At 43.1% G+C, this 26831-nt stretch overlaps 1 protein-coding gene across 1 annotated transcript in view; it reads right to left on the bottom strand.

The window, feature by feature from the left end:
* Nucleotides 1-26831, bottom strand: part of PCGF3 (polycomb group ring finger 3) — a 202694-nt gene that overhangs the window by 84028 nt on the left and 91835 nt on the right. The gene's annotated exons all lie outside the window — the stretch shown is intronic.

A 26831-nucleotide genomic window follows, 5' to 3' on the forward strand; every position in this document is an offset into this window, starting at 1 on the left:
TACTTTATTTTTACACTGTCTATTTATTTGATCACTTTTATTCCTATTACAGGAATGTAAACATCTCTTCTAATAGAAATAAGCATGACATGTCCTCTTTATTTAGAGATCTGCGGTCAAAAAAGAAAAAAAGAGTCACTGCCAACAATCAGGTGCGACTTGTCATGCGATTTGACCTGTCAAATCGCATGACAAGCTGCTTCGGCGTGAACGGGGGCTTAGAGTCCTTCTCACCTAATGTTTGCCAAAACATTGTTAAGGCAGAAATTGAGGGGGAAATCACTCCAACAGATCCCCTGATGGCAGTAACAAAAACTGGCAGGGGTTCTGAACTTTCTTCACTCTACACAAAACTAGAAAACAATGTTTTCGCTGGACACTTCAAGCCAAGAAAGGTCTCCTTTACAAACTTAAAGCAAACCCTTGCACTAAACTTCCTTGCTGAGAAATCTTGGAAGTGAAATTTGGATGGAAACTGACACTTCTGGGAGTGATGAACTCCTTGGGTCCCCCACAGCTGATTTCCCCTAAAAACCTGCTCTTTGCTACTCTATTTGGTATTGTCTGAAGGTCAGCAGCACAAACTATTGAGCTCGGGGGGGGGGGGGGGGCAGGAAATCCGAGACTAGCTAAAGTGTCAGTTTCTCTGAAGACTTCACACTTTCAGGTTTTTAGGAACCTGAATTAAAAAAAAAAAAATTCTAGTTACAGGGTTGCTTTAAAGCATGCCAACTCAAGGTGTTAAGGGCAAATGCATCTACGCTGCTGACAGTTAAGTAGCATTTTCAAAATTAGATCAGCAATGGCAACCTTAATATCACTCTCAAGTACAATTCACTTTCATTTATTTACAATCAAAAATATGCATGAAGTAATCTTCAAAAATATTTAAGCACAAAGATATGAGGAGTTTAATCAGTAGATAAATGAAGAATAGCCATAATTAATTTCCAACTACAGGAAATAACCTGTTCTTCTCAGCCTTATTGCAAATGGCTGTTCTACGCATTTCTAACCACTAGAGGGTAGCAAAATCAAAAGTTAGAAACTCTTTTTCCAAAGGACAGTCAATGCGTGAACCAATATTCCACATCACTATGGGGGTCCTTTGCATGAAACTTGCAGTGCATCCAGAAAGTATTGAGAACACTACACCTTTTCCACATTTTATGTTACAGTCTTATTTCAAAATGGATTAAATTCATTATTTTCCCTCAAAATTCTACAAACAATATTTCCCCATAATGACAAGGTAAAAGAAGTTTGTTTGAAATCTTTGCAAATTTATTAAAAATAAAAAAATAAAAAAATCACATGTACATAAGTATTCCCAGCCTTTGACAGGACACTCAAAATTGAGCTCAGGTGCATCCTGTTTACACTGGTCATCCTTGAGAGGTTTTTAAAAATTGTTAGTTCACATGTGGTAAATTTAGTTAATTGCACAGAATTTGGAAAGGCACACACCTCTCTAAATAATGGCCCCACTGTGACAGTGCATGTCAGAGCAAAAACCAGGACACGAAGTCCAATTGTCTGGAGACTGGATTGTATCAAGGCACAGATCTGGGGAAGGGTACAGAAAAATTTCTGCAGCATTGAAGGTCCCTAAGAGCACAGTGGCCTCCATCATCCTTAAATATAAGAAGTTTGGACCACTAGGACTCTTCGCTCAATTTGGCCGGGTGGCCCACTTTAGGATCGGAGGAAAATAACCTTAGTCAGGGAGGTGACCAAGAACCGGATGGCCACTCTGACAGAGCTCCAACATTTCTCTGTGGAAAGAGGAGAAACTTCCAAAATAACAACCATCCTGGCAGCACTCCACCAATCAGGCCTGTATGGTAGAGTGGCCAGATGGAAGCCACTACTCAGTAAAAAGCACATTACAGCCCGCCTGGAGTATACCAAAAGGCACCTGAAGGACTCTCAGACCATGAGAAACAAAATTCTCTGGTCTGATGAAACAAAGATTGAACTCTTTGGCCTGAATGGCAAGTGTGATGTCTGGAGGAAACCAGTCACTGCTCATCACCTGGCAAATACCATCCTTACAGTGAAGCATGTTGGTGGCAGCATCATGCTATGGGGATATTTTTCAGTGGCAGGTACTGGGAGACTAGTCAGGATTGAGGGAAAAATAAATGCAGCAATCCTTGACAAAAACCTGCTTCAGAGCGTTCTGATCTCAGACTGGGACAAAGGTTCTTCTTCCAACAGAACAATCAACCTAAGGACACAGCCAAGATAACAAAGGAGTGGCTACTGCACAACTCTGTGAATGTCATTGAGTGGCCCAGCCAGAGCCCAGACTTTACCTTGATTGAACATCTCTGGAGAGATCAGAAAATGGCTGTGCACCGACGCTCCCCATCCAACCTGAAAGAGTTTGAGTGGTCCTGCAAAGAAGAATGGGAGAAACTGCCCAAAAATAGGTGTGCCAAGCTTGTAGCATCATATTCCAAAAGACTTGCGGCGGCAAAATTGCGTGTGCAAAAAACACAAAACTGCAGAAACGGATCAAAAGCAAACTGCATAGGTGTGAACTGAGCCTTATGCTGGCCACACACACATAGATTTTCGGACAATATTCATACGAAAAATCTTTGTACATTCGCTGAATGAAAGAATGTTTGAAAATTTCACTTGCTTTTAACATTGTTTTAAAATGAATGAAATTTCTGAAGGAAAACCACATACACGGTCTGAAAATTCCTTTGACCAATAAGTTTTCTATTCTGCTCCTTTGAATTTTCCCGTCACTGTGGTCGAAAACGAACATCGGTTTGACCCCACTATTAGAAAATCGAATTAACCTTCTTAAAATGAAAATTTCTTTGAAGGAAGACCTTGTTTTTGTATGGCCAGCATAAGTGATGGCACTCCCCAATGCTGCGGAGGTGGACTGCTGCTCAGTCCAAGGGTTTAAAGATAGTGACAGGCACTTTTCAAAGCAAACCTCCTCATGTAATCACCATGACTGATGGTCATGGTAGAAAAGCTTTGTTAAAAATTCAACAATATTTAAAATTAATGTTTTCAAGTCGGCTAAATCTGTATTGCATTTTTGTCTATACAGTGGGGAAAATTATTATTTGATCCCCTGCAGATTTTGTAGGTTTGCCCACAAAAATGAAGGGTCTATCATTTTTATCATAGGTGTATTTTAAATGATAGAGACAGAATATCAACCAAAAATCCAGAAAAAACACATGATGCAAATGTTGTATATTGAGTTGCAGTTCAGCGAGTAAAATAAGTATTTTACCCCCTACCAACCAATAATAATTCTGGCACCCACAGACTGGATACAGTATGTGCTCATGTGGTACACAGATTAGTCCTGTCAATTTAAAAAAGGTGCTCCTAACGACAACTCATTATGTGTATAAAAGACAACTGTCCACAGAATCTTTCTTCTATTCAATTGTCTCCATCTTGGGCATTAGCAAGAAGCTTGGTGAAAAGGAGACAAGAGTTAGAGAGATTATTCGCAAATTGAAGAAATACGAAAAAAACATCAATCGCCCTCTGTCTGGAGCTCTATGCGATATTTCGCCTCATGAGGTAAGGAGAAAATTGAGGGATCAGCCCAGAACTACAGAGGAGCTTGTGAATGATCTCAAGGCAGTTGGAACCACAGTCGCCAAACAAACCATTGTCATCATGCAGCGTCCGCAAGGTCCCTCTCCTTAAGAAGGCACATGTACAGGCCCATCTGAAGTTCGCCAATGAACATCTAAATGATTCAGAGAAGGATAAGTACTGTGGTCAGAGGAGAATAAAATTAAGTTCTTGGGCATTAACTCGACTCGCAGTGTTTGGAGGAAGAAAAATGCTGACTATGACCCTAAGAACACCATCCCTACCAGTCAAGCACGGAGGTGGAAACATGATGATTTGGGGTTGTTTCTCTGCTAAAGGTACAGGCTGACTTTGCCGCACTGAGGGGCCAATAGACAGGGCCATGTAATGCAAAATCTTGGATGAGAACCTTCTTCCCTCAGTCAGAACACTAAAAATGGGTCGTGGATGGGTCTTCGAGGATGACAATGATCCAAAACATACTATCAAGGCAACAAAGGAGTGGCTCAAGAACAAGAACATTAAGGTTATCTCTAGACTTTAATCCTATGTATAGAGGGAGCTGAAACTTTGAGCTGCCAAGCGACAGCCAAGAAACCTTAAGGATTTAAAGAAGATCTGTAAAGAAGTGTGAACCAAAATCCCTCCTGAGATGTGTGCAAACCTGGTAACTGCAAGAAATATCTTGCCTCTGTGCTTGCCAACAAGGGTTTCTCCACCAAGTACCAAGTCATATTTTGCTTGGGGATTAAATGCTTATTTTACTCCCTGAACTGCAACTCACTTTATAACATTTGTTTAATGTGTTTTTGGTTGATATTCTGTCTCTATCATTTAAAATACACATATGATAAAAATTATAGACCCTTCATTTCCTTGTGGGCAAACTTACAAAATCTGCAGGGGATCAAATAATTATTTTCCCAACGGTATGTCTTTTCATATAGTGGTTGGACCCATAGATTCCTTCCCACATGTATAATAAGCTCAATTTAACTTTTTTGTTGAAAGAAAAAAAAAACTTAAATAGTGTTTACTCGCTCAAGGTCATTTTGTGAATATATTTTATATCCTCCATTTTAACATTTATCCTGTGTATGATAATGAGCATTTTTAATAGACAACAGTGCTCATCTACCTCAAAGAAAGACCGGTGATTACTGCATTAGTCGATTAAATTGTATATCAGGACAAAACAAAAAAAAACACAGCAGCACTTACAGTACATTTTCTTTTAAATAGATGCACACTTTCTCATGTCTTATCCCTTAACCATCTCAATACCGGGCACTTTATTTTTTCAAATTCTTTATTATACGTTTCTTTTGTCTAATAAAGTCACAACGCATATTTCAGTACAGCAGTACAATTTGTAAGGTATAAAAACACACAACTGGTGTAAAGCCATAACTCATCAAAGTTAGCTAACAAAAACATAGAAAGTCTTACAGGGAGGTAGGAGGTGAAGCTAAGACCATAATCCAGATAATACCAGGCACTTTTACCCCCTTCCTGACCCAGCCATATTTTCAACTTTAAGTGCTCACACACTTTAAATGACACCTGCGCGGTCATGCAACACTGTACCTAAATTTTTTTGGTGGTATTTATTCACCACTGGGGCTTTTTTTTGTGCTTTTTTTTTTTTTTTTTTTTGCTAAACGAAAAAAAAGTATTTGGTTTCTGTTATAAAACGTAGCAAATAAGTAATTTTTCTTCTTCAATGATGTGCACTGATAAGCTGCACTGATGAGGCTGCACTGATGGGCCTGCCCTGATTATCAGTGTAAATGCTGTACTCACTGTACCCTGATAGATCTGCTTACCTTTCTTCACACGCTGTCTCTGTGTGAAGAAAGGAGAGCCAATAACTGGCAAGTCTGTTTACATGTGACCAGCTGTGACTGGACACAGCTGATCACATGGTAAGGGGCAGATCTGATTGTCCCTTTACCCTGATCTGAGACACTTCCCGATGCGCGCCCCAGGGGGCGTGAGGGAATCACCTTCTTTGGAGGACATCTGGGGACGCCATTCGAGAACTGGGTAGCCACTCTGTAGCAGTATATTGTCTATAGTGCTGTGTTCAAGTGTTAAAGACAATGCAAGACCATAAAAACATGTTATGATCTGCCACAATACATTTCTTGTTGTAAGTGGACAACACACAGCATTTTTTGGACTGCAAGGTGTCAAGCCCTGCCCAGTTGCCTTTTGCTAAACTATAGAATCCCTCCCACTTTCCTCATCTCCACAGTATAGGATCTAATTATTCTGTAGACAATTACAACCCTTAAGAAAACACAGGAAAAGTGCACTGGGCAGATCTGAAATTGTGACATGATCAGCAGTTTATTTTTTACACTTATATAACTGATAGAACACATCTCTTTCAAATGGTAACTTCACAGCCTAAATGGGAGCTAATAAGTACAGAATTTACATACACGATAAATCAAGCTATGCTTGGCCACCCTAGGTTTACATAGTCGGTCATTAATATGGGAAGGTCCGACAAGGCTGCCTAAAACAGTTTTTCAAGAGGGGACTTGTACCTAGCATAAGAGACAATAAAAAACATATACATAGAGGTTTAATTATAGAGAGAGCATAATTGCTTTACAAGCATCATACTGAAATCTTACATTAAAAATATATATTACATTTTATACTTCCTTGGTTCTTAAAGACAAAACTACTATGTCACTCAACCACCTACTGTCAAATACATCAAATGGCCATGCATCATTTAAACTGGAAAACGCATATTAAGCAATTAAAGTAGACCAAGTCCCAAAACTGCCTTCGTAAAATTATATAGCTAAAAAAGTACTTGCATAAGCCAGTGCAGCTTTTTATTAACCACTTCAGCTCCAGAAGGTTTTATCCCCTTAATGACCCAGCCATTTTTTGCAATTCAGCACTGCGTTACTTTAACAATTGCGCGGTCGTGCGACGCTGTACCCAAATACAATTAATGTCTTTTTTGCGGGAGGGCAGGGGGCAATCAAGCCCGCTCCTCCCGCAGTCTGGCTCCCGCTGTGTCTAGACCGCGCACACATAATCACGTAGATCTATAGGATTATGTGCAGCCGAGCCGCCCTGCTGCAGTAAATCTGCATGGGGCGGTCGGCAAGTGGTTAAATATTGGCATTTATCATAATGCCCCTTGCCTGCTTGAGCCACTGTGCCACTAGTTTGAGTCCGCAGAAGGCATCTTCTTCCATGGTCCCTGCGCCGGGCAACTGAGGACGTTGGCACCTCAGCAAACTATTGTAATGCTTGTGCAATACGAAGCGCAAGATGTAATGCAACTTTTTTTTTTTTTTTTTAAGAGAGTAGAGAGGCATTAGAACACCTGTCAGTTTTTTTTTTTATTTCTGTCTATGCCCCATTCTTGGAAAAACTAATTCTGGTGACAACCGTGGATTCTCTCACTTTGGGAGGACTTCCTCGCTTCTGATCTATGGCTATGGGAAAGAAAGTGGAGGGAGAAAAAAAAAAAAAAAACGCACATCGGTTATAACTCCCTTACTCTATCCAAAATGAAAAAAAAAGTTATTATTTTAGATCTACTTTATTTGCATATTTATATACAGTCACGCTTCACTAAATACCACTACTAAACTAAATAATAAACATAAAAGAGCGGTGGGAGTGAAGGACAAAGCTCAACTTAGCCAACCCCCCCCCCCCCCCCGTTCACACTGAATGCGCTAATAAAGAAAAAAAACGCAAGTCAGTGCAATTTTATGTGAGGCTTGAAGACATCTGTGTGATTTCATGCACAGATGTCAATGCAAGTCGCAGATTAAATTGTTAAAAATAGTGCAGGAACCTTTCAAATCCTTGCAAGTCGGAGCCATTTGAACAGTTCCATGGGCACAAATAGGGTGTGATTTGTCATGCGATTTTGAACTATCAAATTGCATTATAAGTTGCACCGGTGTGAACAGGGGCTTAAATACACAGGGTTTGTTGACATCTGCATATATATTAGTGGCCTTTTTAATCTCAGATTCTGATTGATCTGACATACAGTAAAATATATTCTCTGCTTTTATAGCTTTTCACCATATAAGGTTTGAATTGTCTTGGTTTAGCATGTTTCCTTTAAAAGAGGTTGTAAACCCAACATTTCATATTCCCGATATGTGCCTGCTGTACCATGTACTTGAAATAAAAAATATCCTGTTCTTTTTGTATTGCTTCTACTGAGTGAAATCCCTGGTGTTTCTGCCAGTCCCTCTGCTTTCCTATTAAAAACTGACCACATTGTCTTAATACACACCCTCCTGCACAGACTTTGTGCCCTCTTATAAAAAAAAAAAAAAAAAGAGGGGGGGGGGGGGGGGGAGTGTTTTATGTTTTTATATATCTATACAGAAATGTTTTTAATGGGTGTTGGGTGTAGTGTTGTGCTACCCTTAAACTGCTGCATAAAATATGGTACCTTCATAAATGAAGCAAAGAAAGTCACATGAAAAATATATATTGCATAGCCATGTAATAAATACAATAAAATATGGTACCTTAAACAATACAGTGCAAAATCCCATGAAAATATACAAGATAACCATCATAATGACAAAGTGCAAAAATATTTTAAAACACATCTGCAAAGTGCATCGTGCAATAGTGCAAACTCCAAATATAAAGGTCTATATGCAAAAATAAAAGCAAAAAAATAGGGTATGTGCAAATGGAGCTATAAAACTCAGGTATGTGCAAATAAGTCCTCGAAAAGCATGTGTATCCCTTCACTGGTGTTGGTTATTCTTATTCTTATACGGCGTGCTTCTTCCTCTGCATGCCACCACTGTGCTCTCTAGCCTCTCACCTTAACCACTTCCAGACAGTCCACCGTGTATTCACGTCAGTACTTTGGCGTTAAATAGTATGTATGCAGGTATATACACACACAGAATATAAAAAAAAAAAAAATACTTTATGCTAAAAACACAAACAAGTCAAAAAAATAAAATAAAAATAAATCACACGCATTAAAACATATAACAGGTTAATATGCAAAGAAGAAAAACTTCCAGATAAACCTAAAAAAGGTGACAATATAGAATAGAGATGAATCAATCAGATCTAATAGGGAAACGAAAACCCAAAAAAGAGAAGGGATCCATACATACTGAGTATAATGGACATAAGTATGAGGAATAATCATAATAACCCATTGTATTAAAAATCACTATTAAAAGCAATGAACATCAAAAAATTGGATTTTTGACTTACCGTAAAATCCTTTTCTCTTAAGCTCATTGACAGACGCAGTCCTCTTTGATTAATATCAGTAGGGTTATACTGCCCCCTACAGGAGTAGGACACTAGGCAGGAAAAACGTTCTGGCCACACCTTAGGGGCAGTCCCAGAGGGTATATCCTCTCTCTCCCTGCTACAGGATGTCAGTTATGTAACAAAGCAGTGTCAGAGAATTTAACCCAACCCAACTCCAAAATAGAGGGGCGGGTACTGCGTCTGTCAATGAGCTTAAGAGAAAAGGATTTTACGGTAAGTCAAAAATCCAATTTTCTCTGTCGCTCATTGACAGACGCAGTCCTCTTTGATTAATATCAGTAGGGACGTCCCAAAGCAGTGCCACAAATGAGGGGTGGGATAACGGAAATCAAAATCCAATCCAGAATGCCCAACCGGTGCCAACCAGAAGTCTTAAAGGCTCATCGGACAAAGGATGAGACTCAACTGAAAACCCAACAGAAAAAAACCCTCGAGGTAGACCACCGGTCTCCTCAAACAGCGGCCTGCAGAACCTTGCGGCCAAAAGAGGCATCCGCCGATGCCAGCACATCAACTTTATAAAATTTTGTAAAGGTATGAACCGACGACCAGGTAGCCGCCTTGCAAACCTGAACCACTGACGCCTGATGGCGGAAGGCCCAGGAAGCACTAAGCGCCCGAGTGGAGTGCGCCTTAACAGGGAACGGAGGAACCCGACCCTTAATAGAATAAGCCTGTACCACCGTCTGTCTGATCCATCTAGGGATGGTCGCGGCAGACGCAGGCAACTCCTTTCTAGGGCCATCCGTGATCACAAAAAGTGAATCCGTCTTACGGAAAGATTCCGTAGTAGTCAAGTACACCCTGATCGCCCGAACCACATCCAAGGAGTGTAACGCAAACTCCCGAGGATGACTGGGCTTAGGATACAGGGAAGGTAGCACAATATCCTCATTTAGATGAAAATCTGAAACCACCTTAGGAAGGAAGGATGGATTCAGACGAAGAACCACCTTATCGCTATGAACCACCAGATATGGGGAACGACAGGACAATGCGGCCAGTTTTGACACCCTGCGTGCAGAAGTGATAGCCACCAAAAAGGCCACCTTCTGGGATAAAGTAAGCAAGGGAATCTCCCTAATATTTTCAAAGGGAGGTTTCTGAAGAATCGACAACACCAAATTAAGATCCCAGGGTGGCAAGGGCGCGCGCACCGGCGGAGCCAGGTGCCGCAGCCCCTGGATGAAATTCCGCACCAAGGAATGAGTAGCCAGAGGCTTCTGAAAGAAGATTGCTAACGCTGAAACCTGACCCTTGATAGTGCTCAAGGACAGTTTCTGCTCAACCCCGGGCCACCGAGTAAGAACGTGGAGGAAACCCAAAGGATTCACACCACGCGATATAAGACTTCCATGTGCGATGATAGACTTTTCTGGAAGTCGCTTTCCTCGCTTTAATTAGAGTAGGAATAACTGAAGCTGACAACCCCTTGTCCTTCAGCACCTGGGTCTCAATAGCCAGGCCGTTAAAGCCAGCGATCGCAAAGCAGGATGGAAGATCGGTCCCTGAGACAGCAGATCCTCCCTGAGAGGAAGTCGCCAAGGAACGTCCGCGACCAGCCTGACCAAGTCGGCGTACCAGGCGCGACAGGGCCAGTCCGGAGCTACCAGGATAACTGGAATTCCCTCCACCTCTATCCTGCGAAGAAGTTTCGGCAGCAACTTGAGAGGAGGGAAGGCATACAGTAGCTGATACTGCCCCCACGGGGCGACCAGTGCGTCTGCGGCATCCGCTAGAGGATCTCGGGAGCGGGCTACAAACCTCCGCACATTCTTGTTGAACCGAGATGCCAACAGATCCACATCCGGGGTGCCCCAACGAAGGCACAATTGGTGAAATACCTCTGGATGAAGAGACCATTCCCCTTGATCCAGAATCTGACAGCTGAGAAAATCTGCCTGCCAATTTCCCACCCCCGGAATGAATACCGCGGAGAGAGCTGGAACAAATCGTTCCGCCCAACGAAGGATGCCGGCCACTTCTACGGCCGCCAGGACACTCTTGGTGCCCCCCTGGTGATTGACGTAAGCCACTGCCGTGGCATTGTCCGACTGAATCCGCACCGGGATGCCCCGGAGCTGCTCGGTCCAGTGAATCAGACAAAGTCTGATCGCTCTCAGTTCCAATACATTTATCGGTAACCTGGATTCTTCCAGGGACCAGAGTCCTGGGCAGATCGTCTGCCGAGAACCCCACCCCACCCGGATAGACTGGCATCCGTGGTGACAATCATCCAATAGATTGGAAGAAATGACTTCCCCTGACTGAGCATTGGTGACCGAAGCCACCAAACCAGAGATTCCCTGGTCCGTTCGCTCAGCCGGATCCGATTGTCCAGGGAATCGGGATTCCGGTTCCATTTGATTAGAATCTCCTTTTGAAGAATCCGGGTATGAGACTGGGCAAACGGTACTGCCTCGAAGGAGGCCACCATCAGTCCCAGAACTCCTGACTAGGCAGAAAAAAAACTGACATCCTGTAGCAGGGAGAGAGAGGATATACCCTCTGGGACTGCCCCTAAGGTGTGGCCAGAACGTTTTTCCTGCCTAGTGTCCTACTCCTGTAGGGGGCAGTATAACCCTACTGATATTAATCAAAGAGGACTGCGTCTGTCAATGAGCGACAGAGAAACTATGTTTAACCCTAACGGGGTGAAAGTATTCATCAAAAATATCTATTTCAAATGTGGGTTCTAATTTTATGGTAACCCCTCCAGCGTCTTTTGTAGGGTTCTAAAATTTCAGGTGCGTGGGGTCTCTTTGGTGTACTTTATCAAAATGTTTTGATACACTATGTTTGTCATACCCCTTTTGTATATTCTGTACGTGTTCTTCAATTCAAATTCTTAATCTTTTTGTACGTCCTATATATTGAAGTCCACAACTGCATTCGAGGGCATATACTGCCCCCTCCGTGTTGCATCCTATGAAATCTTTAATTCTATATGCGGTTCCCATACTGTTTGAGGAAAATTTAAACTTTCTCTCATTAGGTCCTTTTGTGCGTGTGCATGCGTAGCATTTTCTACAGGGAAAAAAGCCTTTTCCTGTAAAAAAGGAAAATGTCTTTTTTTGGGGAACTATTACACTTTTTTACCACTTTATCCCTGTTAGTGGGGGCCTTTCTATACACAAAGTTTGGATGGCTAGGTAGTACACATTGGAGAGGCCTGTCTGATTGTAGAATATGCCAATGTCGTTGTATTATCTTTTCCACTTGTCTGTATTGTAGGTTATAATCTAAGATAATGGGGATATGATTAAATTTGTGGATTTTTTTTATCTCTTTATCCTTCATGAACATTGGTCTTTATTTTTTTTCTACCTTTTATCTTGTCAACAAATCTTCGATCATAGCCTTTATTAATAAATCCCTGTCCCATTTGTTGCTGTTCCATAAAAATCGCTTTTTTTTTTGGTGCAGTTCCTTCCTAATCTCATCATCTGTCCCTTAAATAATAAAGAGCCAGTTTCCATGATGGGAGCTCTCTAAGGGTAGATAACTATTTCGATCTACGCTCTTAAAATGTGTTTTGGTGATCAATTTGTTGTTCTCCTGTATGATTTCTAGATCCAAATACGAGATTCTTTTGTTACTGATGTTCCATGTGAGTTGGATATTCTGATCGTTTTGGTTTTGCCTATCTAGGAAGTCAATGAGTTTGGCTTTATTTCATTTCCATAAAAAGATCACATCGTCAATGTACCTTTTGTAGAACTGCAATTCTGTTGGTGTATGCGTATAGACTGATTCTTCCTCCCATTGTGCCATAAAAAGATTTGCGACACTGGGTGCAAATTTAGCTCTCATCGCTACTCCTGTTTTTTGTTGGCAATAGGTCTGTCAATACCAAAAACAGCTGTTCTTCAGAAAGAGACCTAAACATTAAGATATTTCCATTGTTTACAAGCGAATGCCGTAAATTTATTGAGTGTCCATTTTACCGCTTCCCATGCCTGATGGTGTTGTATAATTGTATATAATGAAGAAACATCTGCCGTTCCCATTATCCAGGCGTCTTCTTTTGGTTCAATGCTTTGTAGTAGTTGGAGTACATGTTTCATGTACTTTAAATAAGTCTTTGCGCTCTGTACTACCGGCTGTAGATATGTATCTACATATTTGCCCATTCTCGCTGTTAAGAGTCAATTCCATTTACTATTGGCTTGGTGGAGGATTTTCTTTGTCTTTATGCATCTTTAGTATCAAATAAATAATTGGTGTACGGCGGGCTTTTGGGATGAAATATTTTGCTTCTTTTTTTCTCCAATATTCCTCTTTTCTGTCCAAGATGTACTACTTTTTCTAGTTCTTTCTTAAATTTATTTATAGGATTGCCTTACAATTTTAGATAAGTTTCTTTATCGATAATTGTTCCATATTTTCATAATACTTTTCTTTGGACAGTACCATGATTCCTCCTCCTTTATCCGCTGGTCTTATTACTACATAATTTCTTTTCATCAATTTTTTGATGCCTGTTTGAATGTGTCTAGGTACTTATCTTTTCTTCACTTTCAAATCACTCACATCTTTCAATACTAGTTTCTTGAATGCCTCAATATATTTGTTAATTATTGCGGGGTAAAAATAGATTGATTTCATAAATTGCTGTGTACTATTTCCTCTGTTTCTTGCATGTTTTTTGTATATTTCATAGAATTACCCAGTATATATTTTTTGATATTTAGTTTCCTTATATATTTTTTTGTACTCTTATGCATGTCTGAAATTTTCTTAGGCGCATATTTAAGACCTTTGTCTAGTACTTTTATTTCTTCTTTTCCCCCATTATTCTCTTTTTCTCTTCCCTGCTCCATATCCTTTTTTCTTTCTGTACTTCTTTGCGGCCCTCTTGGTTCTTCTCTTCTCCTTGGGGAATGATTCTCTGCCTAAAAAAAGATCTATTATGTCCTTGTTCATATCTCTGATGCTGTTGTCGATCATTTTTTTCTTCCTCATATTCATTCCTGAGGGGAGCATAATAATTGTAGGTGGGTATAGGGCTCCTAACTTGGGGCCTATAATATCCTTGATCTTGTGGTGGACCTCTTCTTTCTCTTGGCCAGTTGTTATGTTTATTCCAATTATTATATGGTCTATTGTTATTCTTCCAATATTGTGGTTTTCGCCATGCGTTTGAGGTGTACATTCAAAGTATAGAGATTATCTGCCTTCATTTAGTGGTATATATCCTTGATGGTGTCTAAACTCTTCTTTATTCCTCAAAGGTCTAGGGGTTTCCCCCACTGTGGTCTATGCTCTCTTTGTTCTCTAGGAGGTTTTGGTCTATGTTATTCCTGTTGATTCCCAGGATAGGGGATGTATGCTGGAGTTCTATTCTCCTTCTAGGTCTCTATTCGCACCATTTTTTTCAGGGGTGGAAAAAATGGAGATGGGATCCATATCTCCTTTTTGACTTGAATACCTGGTCAGTCTTTTAATCATTTATATCCCTTGCATATTTTTTTCATTTTCCTTGTTGTACTTCTTGAACTTTCTTCATTAAATCTTCATTTATTTGTTTTGTGAGGGCTGCAAATCCTGCCGTTTCTTTATGTGTATCCAATTGTTCTTTGAGTTCCCCAATTTGTTCTATTTTTCTAATTTTCCTTTTAAAAAAAAAAACAGAACCATTCATCTATGGATTCCTCGTCTAGAAGGCCATCATTTAGGGGGACCTCCCATCTATAAAGAATATATATCAAAGGTGGGGATATCACACCATAAACAAAACTTTTATCTCCATATTGTATCCCAATTTCCTCACGAGTCTACAGCCCAATTTTTTTTTTTCGGGGTTTCCAACTTGAATACCTCATCTAAATTGATATTTCATGGTTCTACAAAAGTGAAAATATACATGATTTCTGCAAGAGTTTGTAGGATAAATTGTGTAATCTACATGGTAAATGTATAACTCTCGTGCTATCAGTGTATAAATCAAGAATATATGTGAATAAATCAACCATAGAATAAACAACCAGTAGGGACTGATGCTAACACTTGAAATGCTTATCCTCAGCCGTTAAGGTATGCAAACAATGGGTGTAGTGTTGCACTACCCTTACAAGTGCTACATAAAATATGGCACCTTCATAAATAAAGTGCAAAGCCACATGAAAAATATATATTGCATAGCCAAAGTAATTAATACGATAAAATATGGTACCTTAAACAATACAGTGCAAAATCCGTATGCGACCTTGTGAGGCATTTAACTCGAAAGCGAGCCCCCGTCCAGTGGGGTTATGTTGCGGCTGACCTAGCATGGAGCTGAGATCTGCGTGCGCTCGCTGGCCAGACTGGGGTGACCACTGAATCTACATTATCCAACCAGTCCAGCAGTTGATTCTAGATCTCACAGGAAAAAACTTCTATCTAAAAAAGAAAAAAAATTGCCAGGACCAAAGATCCCAGCAAGGAACTAGATCCTCCTGACTAGACCAAAAAAACTGAGTACCTATAGCAGGGAGAGGGAGTATACCCCCTGGGACTACCCATAGGCATAGCCAGATTATTTTTCTGCCTAGTGTCCTACTCCTATAGGGGGGCAGTATAACCCAATGCTTAAGATGTGATCAGAAGCTGTGTCTGTCAATGAACAAAAGAGAAATAAACATTCTTTTCTAAGGAGCCTGCAGATTATTGCACCCGCGATCAGCAGATCATGGGTGCAAGTCAGACTCCAGTAGACTCCCAGGATAGCGGTCTGCTTGTACCTCATACAAGCAGGCAGTTACTTGAAAGCAGGAAGATCAATGGACTAGGAGAGCACCCACCAGAGCCCTCGCAGTTTGATAACTACAGTAGAACTGCACTGCATCAGTGTGAAAGTGCTCTAAATATGCATATCTCCTATCTGAGCAATCCCTGTGTAAGCTGAAAATCACTGTAAAAGTTGCCACTTACACGGTAATAGCAGAAGCCTTTCAAGTCCAGTGCCAAGCAGCTTCCCTTCTGCAGAACACAAAGACCAGACTACTGTGATGTACACATTAGTACTTTTTCAGCATAACTGCAGCAAGTTATTTTTGTGTAACATGAACTACAAATGCCAGCAGAGCTATGTTCACACTTTGTCAGACTTTAGCAGCATTTGGCCATCAAAGGTTTCCCAGCTCTGTGACAAATGTAAATGTTCTGAATCCCAGGAGTTTCTACCATTGAGACTGAATGAAGCTGTGAGCAGCTGGTCAAGAAGAGGTGGGGAAGGGGAGATGTATATATAATATTTATGGAAGTAAATAGCGAACAGGGCCAATGTTTGGGCTAACAATATTTAATTACTGGTACTTACAAATTGATGCTGTATGAGGGTAAGTGAAAGTCCCGCTTGGCATGGTACAGTGCTCCCGTTAGGCTGGATTCAATCCTGTCAATTTTAAGTCACACACGTTTTTCATCAAAAATCAAAGTGCACACATGAAATAATTTGTAATGCACATTGCAATGCACTTTGATTTCAATGGAAAACACATGTATTTTAAAATATATAGGTGTAAATACAGCCCTAGGGCAAGTTCACACAAGCAAGTCAAAATTAGAGCCAGAACTTGCTAACTATACAGTTGACACTGCAAAACGTGTAATGCACATTTGTGTGCCTTTAATTCTATAATGTAGCACAATAGAATCAAGTGGTAATTACACCTTTAAAAATTGCATGAGGCTTGTCCTTCTAAAAAGGAGCAATCCCAAACAGGAACGCTATTTCCCACTACATGAAGTATGACTGAGGCTTAAACTGAGCTTCTGAACAGTGTTTATAAACACTGTTTAGATATATCACTCAAATGCAATGTAACATTGTCACATTTTATTTATTCTTCCATTCATTTGCATATGGTGTTAGTTAAACTGGTAAATGTATTATATTGCAGCTTACCAATTATTAGATTGAGCAGCAGATCTTTCTTACCTTCATCCACCAATACTTACCTGAGGTCCCTCTCTGTCCAGCAATTTCCACGAGTGTCTCAGCTGTCCGAGATTCTCCCTCATAATTGCCTGAGACAAAGCAGCGCTGCCGTCAAAGTCAGCTATCCAATCAAGATAGAGAGGGAGTGGGGTCGGGCGGGCTCCATGTCTGAATGGACACAGGGAGCTGTGACTTGGCTAGGATGCCCTCATAGCAAGCTGCTTGCTGTGGGGGACACTCAACAGGAGGGAGGGGCCAGGGTCACAGAAGAGGGACCCGAGAAAAGGAGGATCGGGGCTCTCTGTGCAAATCCACTGCAAGAGAGCAGGTAAGTATAACAAGTTTGTTATTTTTATACGGAATAAAAAAAACAAAAAAAAAATAGACCTTACAATCACTTTAAAGCAACCCTACCAGTAAACCAAATGAATAAACATTTTATTTCTAATCAAGCTTTTTTTTTTTAACCCTAAAGTGCATGTCAATGCAAAAAAAAAAAATTGCAAGTTATATGTACCTCTAGCATACATGCACAGTTCCCTATTTTTATCCATTTAAAACATGTTGAAAGTACAGAAAAACCCTGTTGATTGTGGAATTTTTGTATGCGCCCTCCTTCCTCTAACAGGACAACACAAATCTTAATTCTGGAGCACGTGGCGTCAGCTCTGCCTACTTTATTTCTGATGGATTACAAAGAACATAGCAGTCCCTCTAGCTCTATATGCCCTCTTTGTGCACAGGACGACAGCAAAGAAAGTTATCAGCTCATAAGTTTTCTAAAATAAAAATAACCCCCTCCACCCAGCCCATATCGAACAGATATAACAAAACAGTCACAATGGTATATTAAAGCAGAGCTTTATCCATTCTTACATCTTCCTCAGATTACAATGCCCATCTGTAATATAGTGCTTAATGGATATTCTTCATTTTTTACTATTATTTATAAATACCTTTTTTTAATGTAATTTGGTGCACTTCCTTTCTTAGCTGCCTAGGCGATTACATCATTAGGCGGTTCCCTTGGACTCCTGGGATATCAGCATCTTCTATCCCAGGAGTCTTCAGAAAGCCAGAATAGTGTAATCTCGCAGTATTTCGCTGCCACTGCTATAACCTGTGTGCTGGGCACTGTCACTAGTGTGCATGCCCAAGATTAGGGGGTTCATGTAGGATAAACCAGCTGCACTACATCCTGGAACTCCCTGGTACCGGATGCCCACACCCAAGATGACCCTTGCCAGCATTTCATCAGAGGCAACTAACTGGACATTTGGCAAATAAGCAATTTATTCACAATAAAAGAACGCGTTTGGGGATCAGGGGGATGTTATTATTGCCTTTTTGGAGTAGGAGACTGTTGCTCCTCTTTAAGTGCACCAAAAAGGGGCATATAAAAGAGAAGTTCATTGTTAGAGATAATATTACAACATTAACTGCAACCAGCCCTAATTAACTCCTTCCCCATCACTATTTTTCTGCTGATATTTTTATTAATTTTTGTTTAGTTTTTTTCTTTTGACCCCTTCATGACAGAGGGTAAAAAAAAAATCCTAAAGGAGTTGTAAAGTCAGAAGGTTTTTTTATCCTACTGCATATTATACAGTAATGCCCCGTACATACGTACCGATTGTCAGCCGTAAATATTCGGCCGACGACCGATCGGCCGATTGTAGGCTTGTTAGTATGATGCTTACGACATCCGACAGCGCATTTTCGGCCGAACAGAATCTGTCGTGCAAGCATTAAAATTTTTGTTGGCCAACACCAGAACGGCCGATTGTTCGCCAGTCAGTACAGAATTCGGCCGACAGACAGCAGATTTGCAAGACTGGGCATGCTCAGAAAAGAAAAAACACACGGAAAGTTAACCATCACATGACATCACTTCTGCAGTCGGCTGTTGTTGGCCGACAAAATTCGTGTGCAGTCTTTTGCAGTTTTCAACAGACACGACAGCCCTGGACAAAAGACGGCCGATCGTTCGGCCGACGATCAGTACGTGTGTACGGGGCTTAAGATAAAAAGCCTTCTGTGTGTAGCAGCCTCCCCAGCACCCCTAATAATTACATGAGCCCCATCTCTGTCCAGCGATGTACACGAGTCCCTCAGCCGTCCGGCACATCCCTACTGATTGGCTAAGACACAGTAGCGGCGCCACTGGCTCCAGAGGCTGTCAAAGTCAGTTAGCCAATCAGGAGAGAAGGGCTTAACAGCAGCTCCAGTGTCAGAATGGACACGTGGAGCTGCAGCTCGGCTTGGGTGCCCCCATAGAAAGCGGCTTGCTGTGGGGGCATCCAACAGGAGGGAGGGGCCAGAAGCAGCGAAGAGGAAAATCGAGAAGAGGATACGGGCTGCCCTGTCCAAAACCAACTGCACAGAGGAGGCAAGTATAACAGGTTTGTTTTTTTTTTGCTTTTTTCTTTAAAAAAACAAGACTTTAAAATCACTTTAATGCCTGAATACAGGTTTGGAACTTTGGCATGTGTAACAGTCTGGCTGAAAAAAAGACAAGTTCATCTAGTTCAAACAGATGTTTTTATTACAGGTTAATAAAACTGTACATTTCATTGCAACTACCTAATGTACCCAGGTAAATATGGGGGCTTTTTTTTCAGGAAAAATTGGGCTTTCATTTGGTGGTAAATGGTAAAAGACATCCCCTGACTTTTTATTTTTTTTATTAGTATTATTTATATTAAAGGAAAACTGGCACAAACCAGAAAAATTTTGTAAAATGCTGTATATTTCTTGCTATTACCATAACCTACCATCAAAGAACAACTGTTCCTAAAGATCACAGCGATACCACATATGTGTATGTCATTTGTTGTTTGCACACATATTAAAGCCAAAAAATGACCATACGCATTTTTACTACCTAAAACACACTGACAAAAACTGGCACAAATACTACATTTAAATTTAGAATTCTACCTAAAATACACTTACCCTGACCTTGATCAAACCCTAATCTAGATATTTTTCTTTTTTTTTTTTCCCCTTTTTACACACATTTGTTTGTTGACCCTTTTCTAGTCGGTTCACACTAAGGCGACATGACTCTGCACGACTTCGGGGGCGACTTGTGCATTACCATGCACCATGACTTCGGAGCGACTTGCAGGGACTTCACATAATGGAAGTCTATGCAAGTCGCTCCGAGGTCGCCCCGAAGTAGTACAGGACCCTTTTTCTAAGTCGGAGCGACTTATTAGAACGGGTCCTGTAGCGGTCAATGGACCGTAAGGGAGCGCAACTTGTCAGGCTGACAAGTCGCCTGACAAGTCGCGGCAATGTGGACCGGCTCTTCTCCTCTAGTAAGGAGAATTTTAAGGTGCAATGTAGCTTTTTCTCCAGTGAAGAGAAGAAAAACACACAGGGGCAGGATCAGGTACTGGGAGCTTGTGGGGCACACACAAATACAGGGGTGCATACAGTATATGCAGCCCCACAGATAAAGACCCACTTCCGTGAGGCCATATAGATCAGTACATTTGTCAGCAAGGGGTTATTATTTAAACTATTTTCGTTTTAATTTGTTTTGTTCCATTTTTTTTGTAGATTAAAAAGTTCACAAAATCAGAAAGATAAATGGCTGAGAAAAAAGTTGCCTTCGCACTAGTGGGGCATGAAAACTTAGAAGCTAGTCTAACTTTATGTTAAAACACACTAGATTACCAAAAGTATTGTGACACATGAACTTTAATGGCATCCCAGTCTTAGTCTGTAGGGTTTATTATTGAGTTGGCCCACCCTTTGCAGCTATAACAGCTTCAACTCTTCTGGGTAGGCTGTCCACAAGGTTTAGGAGTGTGTCTATGGGAATGTTTGACCATTCTTCCAGTAGCACATTTGTGAGGTCAGGCACTGATGGTGGAGAGAAGGCATTGCACAAAGTTGGGAACACGAAATTGTCCAAAATGTCTGGTATGCTGATGCCTTAAAGCGGAGTTCCCCCCCTCCTCCAAAAATTAAAAGTCAGCAGCTACACATACTGTAGCAGCTGACTTTTACTATTGGGAAACTTGCCTATCCTGGAGTCCAGCGATGTCGGCACCGCAGCCGATGTTTCCATCGGCTGTCGGGTGCTGCCACCGCCATTGCCGGTAAGGGAACCCGGCAGTGAAGCCTTGCAGCTTCACGGGCGGGGCCCAACTGCGCATGCGCAAAGCGTGCTGCGCATTTGGATTGGCTCGGTGGCAGGGGAAGGAGGAGGGATCCAAACTTCCGAGGGACGGCGCCGTCTTCCAGAAGTGGGGAAGGGTACCGGTCAAAAACAGGTAACCGTTCCCCCCCTTCCCCCTCCCCCCTGAAAGGTGCCAAATGTGGCACCGGAGGGGGGGGGGAGCTAATGAGCGGAAGTTCCACTTTTGGGTGGAACTCTGCTTTAAGACAGGGATCCTCAAACCACGGCCCCCCCGCTGTTGCGAAACTACACATTTCATGAGGCACTGTAAAACTCTGACATTCACAGACATAACTAGGCATGATGGGAATTGTAGTTCCTGAACAACTGGAGGTCCATTGTTTAAAGACCCCTGCAAAAGAGTTCCCTTCACTGGAACTATAGGGGCGAAGCCCAACCTCTGAAAAACAACCCCACACCATAATCCCTCCTCCACCAAATGATTTGCAAAGCACAAAGCAAGGTCCATAAGGACATGGATGAGCAAGTTGGGGGTGCAGGAGCTTGACTTGCCTGCCTGACCTCAACCCGATAAGAGTACCTTTGGGAAAAATGCAAGACAGACGTATCGTCCACATCAGTGTGAGAACTTACATATGCGCTTCTGGAAGAATGGTCAAGCATTCCCATAGACACTCCTAAACCTTGCAGACAGCCTTCCCAGAAGAGGTGAAGCGTTTATAGCTAGGGTGGGCCAACTCAATAATGAACCCTATGGACTAAGACTGGGACACCATTAAAGTTTATGCACATGTTAAGGCAGGTGTCCCAATTCTTTTGGCAATATAGTGTATTGTGACAGGGTGAAGTAAGGTGTGTAAACATGCAGATAGTGCCAGTTTCAGCAAAGAAAGGGTCCTTGGACAGGTGTGCAAACTGAATGGAGTCAGGTTGATGTTGGTTACAAAGTCTTTGCTCCCATGTGCTGCAATTGCAGCTTGAAGCGACACATGGGGTGCACTTGTCCAGGCACGTCTGGCCTACATAGACAGGCCATGAGACAAACTGACGTCAGAACTGGAGATTACAGGGACCTGTCTGAATAGGCCAATGTGTCTGAGTCAAGCAGGTAGCAGCCTCTATGTAAATAAGCAAAAGGTCCAGTCTGGTGACTAAAGGAAGAAACTAGTTACAGTGGTATTAAACCGCAAAGTGTACATTGTACTGTCACTTACCAATTCTTAGATGTGATGACTGCATTCCTTTAGTTTTTTAGGGTTTTTCTTTTATTGTCGCCAGGTGATCTGGCCAGCAAGTCTGTTGTTATTTAACAGAACAAGCTCTCTTGCAAATGTATCAGTTAAGAGTGTTGAGACAAACCATTTACCATTAACAGGGTAAGGTTATCAGTCCCTCCCTGGCCAATTCGGCATTACTTAAATTGAATATAACCGAAATCAAATGGCAAGAGTCGGTTTCCTTTTGTATACAGTACTAAACAGGCATTATCACTTTTCAATGGGGTTTTCCCCCCAGTCCCCCCCCCCCCCCCCAAGAGTTTGCAATTTTGTGTCTTCTGCAGTTTAGTGGGCATATCATTGGTTTCAATCGGGTTCAGCGATCTGTTATTGATCTCTGTATCACTAGATTGAGCTCTTTTTGAAATAGGTCACTTTCGCTCCGATTAGCATATTCAGATGGGAGTCCGCTTAATTTTCTCTATATAAGCAGTCGAGATGTGTGCGTCCGTGCCCCTGATGACATCTATGGTAAAATGCATAGGGGGGAAGCTAGGACGCAGGTAAGCTGGCTGCCATCTTAGATAGTGGAATTTGTATACACAGCACTGTTATTACGTTAGTATTCTACTTCTTCTAATAATGGGTTTTATTCTTTTCCAAATAATTTTATTGAATTTTATAACAAGAGAGAAATACAACGAGTCAATAACAGGACAACAAAAGGGGATAAAGAAGCCGATATAAAACAATATCAAGCAACAGAAAACTATCAATTGTGAAATAGTACAAAGTCAGTCGAGGGAGCATATTACAAATGACAACATGCAGAATATAATATGTCACTAATACAATACAAAAGTCTTGCAAAAAAGCAGAAGAAACAAGAGTGCACCAGAGTGTATTAATAAACCGAGGGGGGGGGGGGGGATCAATGTAAAAGTGTGTCGTTGTTAAAGTATGAGCGCCAGGGTAGCCAGTCACGAGAGAATTTATATATACGACCGTCCCTAACTGCAAGTAGGCGTTCATACACATAAATCTCTCTAACCAGCCTAACAACTTCCCTCTCTTCAGGAGCTCTCCATTTTTTCATTAGAATAAGCCTTGAAGCATGTAATATAAACATACAAGTAGGTCTGAGGGAGGGATGTATGTCGGAAACACCTAAACTCAAAATGGCAAGGGCAGGGTCGGGTTTTAAAATGAGTCCTATGACCTTAAACATCACTAATAACGGAATTTTTGTAAAATCTTACCTGTAAAATTCCTTTCTCTGAGTCCTCCGACAGTCGCCGCCTCTTCAAATTCGTCACATATGGGGTATTAGACTTTGCTCCGAAGGAGTAGCTAGGCAACAGAATATGTTAACATTAAAGCTTTTAACATATCCCACCCTCAAGGGGTGGTCCCCTCAGTCAATACCCTCCTACTTCCTGCAACCATATCTCAGTTTTAGTGGAATAGCAGTAGAGTATACAACCAAACCCCAAAAGAGGGGCGGGGGCGGCGACTGTCGGAGGACTTAGAGAAAGGAATTTTACAGGTAAGATTTTACAAAAATTCAGTTTTCTCTTACGTCCTCCGACAGTCGCCGCCTCTTCATATTCGTCACATATGGGGACGTCCCAAAGCAGTGCAAACATGAGGGGTGGGAAACGCATCCGCGCCGAAAAGGCAACGCAGTCTCCGCATCAAAGAAAGGAACCTTGCCAAAGGAAGGAAACCAGCTGGGCAACAGGAAAAACAAGTGCTCAACAGGAGCAACAACCCAGGAAAAGACAAAAAACCAGGGGATACAAAACTTATCCCAACAGCCAGAGGTCCCCAACAAGGGACCCTAGGGAATTGCCGCACTAAGAACCTTGCGGCCAAAGGAAGCATCCGCCGATGCCTGAACATCTACTTTGTAGAATCTTGTGAACGTGTGTACGGTCGACCAGGTCGCCGCCTTACACACCTGGGCTACAGAAGCCCCATGACGACAGGCCCAAGACGTACTCAAAGATCTAGTAAAGTGCGCCTTCACAGGTACAGGAGGAACCTTCCCCTGCAAGGCATAGGCCTGTTCAATGGTCTGCCTGATCCATTTGGCGATGGTAGAGGCCGAAGCCGCCATGCCCTTCCGAGGACCCTCTGGAAGAACAAACAAGGAGTCCGTCTTTCGAAAAGACTCAGTCGCTTTAAGGTAAACCCTTATCGCCCGAACAACATGCAGAGAATGCAATCTCACCTCCTTTGGATGTTTAGGCTTCGCGCTCAGCGAAGGTAAGACAATATCCTCATTAAGATGGAATTCCGAAACTCGTTTCGGAAGAAAAGAAGGATTAGGTCGCAAGACCACCTTATCCAAATGAATAACCAGGTACGGAGACTTGCAGGACAAAGCTGCCAGCTCCGACACTCTGCGAGCCGAAGTGATCGCCACCAAAAAGGCGACCTTTTTGGACAACATAGACAACGAGATCTCCCTGATCTGTTCAAAAGGAGCACGTTGCAACACAGACAGAACGAGATTCAAGTCCCAAGGGGGCAAAGGATCCCTCCTAGGAGGAACCAGATGCCGCACACCCTGAACAAAAGTGCCAACCAAGGAGTTGGAAGCCACGGGACGTTGAAACAGAACGGCCAGCGCAGACACCTGACCCTTTATCGTAGCCAGCGCCAAACGCTGATCAACACCCGTTTGAAGGAAAGACAGCACACGGGAAACCGAGTACGTGCGGGGTGAAAACCCCCTGGACTCACACCAGGCAAAATAGGCCTTCCAAGTACGGTAATAAACCTTCCCCGAGGAAGACTTCCTCGCGTTGATCAAAGTATGAACGACCTCTGGAGAGAGACCCTTCTCCTTCAGGACCTCGGTCTCAACAGCCAGGCCGTCAAAGCCAGCGACTGTAAAGCAGGATGGTATATCGGTCCTTGAGACAGTAGATCGTCTCGAAGAGGCAGACGCCACGGGGCGTCGACCGCCAGATTCACGAGGTCTGCGTACCAGGACCGGCGAGGCCAGTCCGGTGCCACAAGAATCACCGTGCTGCGTTCCGAGTGTAACCTGCGAAGGAACCTGGACAGCAACTGAATCGGTAGAAACGCGTACATCAGCCTGTACTGATGCCACGGGGCCACTAACGCGTCCGACGCGTCTGCCCGAGGGTCGCGCGTCCTTGCCACGAACCTTCTCACCTTGTTGTTGAGACGAGACGCGAACAGGTCCACATCTGGAAGACCCCACTTCGCGCACAACATCTGGAAGACAGCCGGGTGGAGAGACCATTCCCCCTGATCCAGGGTCTGGCGACTCAGATAGTCCGCCTGCCAGTTCTCCACCCCCGGAATGTGAACCGCCGTTATCGCCGGGACATGAGTCTCGGCCCAAGACAGAATGTCGGCCACTTCTCGAGCCGCTCGGGCACTCCTGGTGCCCCCTTGGTGGTTGATGTAGGCCACCGCCGTGGCATTGTCCGTCTGCACCCGAACCGGGCAGCCCTGCAGCCGGTCCGTCCAGCGATGAAGACAGAGACTTATCGCATGCAATTCCAGAATGTTGATCGGAAGGGAAGACTCCCCCTCCGACCAAGTTCCCTGGGCGGACAGAACGCCCAGAACACCACCCCAGCCCGACAGGCTGGCATCCGTGGTGATCACCGTCCACGAGACAGGACGAAACGACTTGCCCCCGGACACCAACGGGGACTGGAGCCACCACAGAAGGTTTCTTCTGGTGCGATGACTCAACGAGATTTGAAGATCCAGAGATTGAGGTCGCCCGTCCCACCTGGACAGGATCTCCGCTTGGAGACCCCGCGTGTGAAACTGGGCGAAGGGAATCGCCTCGAAGGCCGAGACCATCAATCCCAGACATCTCATGCACGTCCGCAGAGACGAGTGCGGAACGTCCCTGAGGGACCTGACTTCCTCCTGGAGAGTTCGGAGTTTGTCTTCCGGCAGGAAGACCTTCGCCTGCACCGAGTCCAGAATCATTCCCAGGTAGGGAAGACGAACCGACGGACTCAGTGTCGACTTTGGAAAATTTATCGTCCAACCAAACTCCTGCAGAGTTTGCATCGGGACAGACAGGTCCTTCTCCAGACCCTGGCTGGTCGCAGACCGAACCAGAATGTCGTCCAGATACCCCAGGACAGAAATGCCCTGGGCCCTCAATAACGCCAGAACCGGTGCAAGCACCTTGGTGAAGACCCGCGGAGCCGAGGCGAGACCAAAAGGCAACGCCACAAACTGGTAGTGATCCTCCGCAATGGCAAATCGAAGGAACCTCTGGTGACCCTCGAAAATGGGGATGTGAAGATACGCATCCTTCAAATCGATGGAGGCCATGAATTCCCCCGGAACCAGGGCAGCCACCACCGACCGCAGGGATTCCATGCGGAACTTGCGAACCTGCACAGAGCGGTTCAGAGCCTTCAAGTCCAGAATTGGACGAACCTTGCCCTCCTTTCTAGGCACGGTGAACAGATTGGAATAAAACCCCCGAAATCTGTCCCGATGAGGCACCGGAACCACCACTCCCTGAGCCCTCAGGTCCCGCACCGCCAGGTGCAGGTCCCGCAAACGCTCTGGAGACAGTTGAAGATTTGAGGGAAAAAATCTGCTCTCCGGCCGAGAGAGAAACACGATCTTG

This window comes from Pelophylax lessonae, assembly GCF_965119305.1.
Source record: "Pelophylax lessonae genome assembly, chromosome: 1".
Lineage (NCBI taxonomy): Eukaryota > Metazoa > Chordata > Amphibia > Anura > Ranidae > Pelophylax > Pelophylax lessonae.